The sequence below is a fragment of the Terrapene carolina genome, unplaced genomic scaffold (assembly GCF_002925995.2).
Source record: "Terrapene carolina triunguis isolate 2854851 unplaced genomic scaffold, T_m_triunguis-2.0 Scaffold95, whole genome shotgun sequence".
NCBI classification, from domain to species: Eukaryota; Metazoa; Chordata; order Testudines; family Emydidae; genus Terrapene; species Terrapene triunguis.
The window spans coordinates 19,146,900-19,149,214 of record NW_020664446.1 but is presented as its reverse complement, the minus strand read 5'-3'; the positions used below and the strand labels follow the sequence as shown (position 1 = coordinate 19,149,214).

Below are 2,315 nucleotides of genomic sequence, written 5' to 3'. Positions count from 1 at the left end.
GAAAGATTCTGAAAATTATAATGAACCCAACTAAGAAATACCTGTTGTTCTGGATGCAGGAACTGGCCAGATACATGAAAGAAAATAAAAGCTCCACTTTAGTAACTGTCACAATATTGTGCAAATCAGATAAAGGTTTTTCACATCTGAAGAAAGGCAGAACATTAGGTTGGCGTGCTAGTGTAACTTCGAGAGACCCTGGTCGTCGGCGGGTGGGATCGAATCTGGGACCTCTAGAGCTACGTACATGAGCTAAAAGACACATGGCCCTTAGCTAAGGCTGTAGAGCAGACTTATAAATCTCTAAGTAGTTTCAGTGTCACTAGAGGGGACAGAGAACCACACCCAGGCAGTGTTACATACTTCCCCTAGCTGAGGAAGCATGTCCTAAGCTTTGGAGACTTTCCAGTTGAAATCCCAGACGAGCCCCTACTTGCAACACCAACAGACCCCGGACAGCAGGGCACTCAGGTGGCCGCTGATGGAACTGTGCCCCCCCCACGTTCAGGTGGGTGTTCAGCCCAGGTGGGTCTCTGCCCGCTTCTCCGGGCAAGCCAGTGTGGGGCCACATCAAATTCTGAAAAACCATGTGCGAAAACTGAAGCAAAATCCTTAGCAGAAAAGTTTGAAAAGTACGATATTGCTGTTTTTATTCTTTTGTGGAACCGTTTACATCAAAGAATTAATGCTGTCAGTAAATGGCTGCAAAAGGTTGATACAGATTTCTTGAATGCTGCACAATTGTTAGCCTCAGTTACAAGTTTTGTCATGGAAGTTTGAAATGACTATAGCTCGGTGGAAGCAGAGGCACTAACATTAACAGAAAATATAGGTTCCTCTGATATATCTGATGAGAAATGTAAAAAAGCCCAGGAAGTTATTTTTTGATGAAACTAGAGACAATGAAATCAATTTAAAAGGGAAAGAGAAGATCATCATTGAGGGAGTCAATGTTATTTGTGAAACAATAATAGTACAATTGCAGAGTAGAAGTGAATCTCTAAAGAAATCTGTTGATTTATTTTGCGTGTTTTTTGACAGAAGCATGGACGAAAATGCTAAAAGCCACTACAGTAAGAAATTAAGTGAATTCTACCGAGAGGAAAGTGAAGATGAAATGAAACATTTCATTCATTTTATCGAAAATGATGAGGTCTGTGCTTCGAGATCACCAGTTGATTTGTATAGACTTGTACGTAACGGTTTGCAGGGAACCTTTCCAAATGTAGAAACCATTCTGAAAATATTTAAAACAATACCTGTCACAAATGCTTCTGGTGAACGTTCTTTTTCTGTATTGAAATGTGTTAAAAATTATTTGCGAAAGATGATGAGTCGGGAACATTTGACAAGTTCAGCAATATTGATAATTGAAAGTGCCTCTTTACAAAATATTACTTATGATGACTTAATTGATGATTTTGTAAAGAAAAAGTGTAGAAAAAAAGCTATCTGAATAAATATTTTTTTTCAAATTGAATAAGTTTCTTCAGAGGAAGTTAACTTTTATTTTTCCATTCATGCATCATCTATACTTTTTATTTTTATACATTTTTCATGTTAGCATAATGCAAATTGCATCTATACCAGAAGTTCTCAAACTGTGGTCCAAGAACTCCATTCAGGTGGACTGAGAAAAGGTTATGATGGTTTTTTTAATAAAGCGCTCTTATCCAAAGCACTTTACAATAGTTAGCTAACGGTACAAACAATATTTGGAAAGATCATTAAGTGGTCCGCCGAGACCCTCAGCATTTTCAAGTGGTCTGTGAAAAAAAAGTTAGACTACAAAAACAATCAAGGTACCTCACAATCAAGGAGAAGGATGAAGAAAAAAAGAATGAAAAAACAGGGGGGTAGGGGAGATAAGAGAGAATTTTCTTTTTCTTGGCTGTGTCCCTTGGGGGGCCCCCCAAAAAGAAACTGAGCACAGGGCCCCACTAACTCTAAATCCACCACTGCCTGTTCACATTATGGTGGGAATGGGACACTTGAATATAATTTAGGCCTAATTTCAAACCTGGGGTGAGACCCATCTGGTACAAAGCACATGTTGCATTGGTGCAGCTCATCTAAACTAGGAATTTTTGCCAGTATTTGCTTATGTAGTGGCACATCAGTGCAAAACACCCTCTAGTTGTAGACAAGGGCTAAGGAGGATGAAAAAAGGAGCCAATTATGGAATAATTTCCTATTGTCAAAATAGTAAGGAAGCCAGAGAAGAAGAAAATGGCTTTACTTCAGATATCTGCTCTTTCCATTGGTATGTTTCTGTAAAGCAGTGGAGACAGGAATCGAGTACATGTCCTGTGAAA

General features: G+C 38.9%; 1 pseudogene; it reads right to left on the bottom strand.

Moving 5' to 3' along the window:
- The window catches only part of LOC112106449, a 30,709-nt pseudogene that overhangs the window by 13,044 nt on the left and 15,350 nt on the right, over nt 1–2,315 (bottom strand).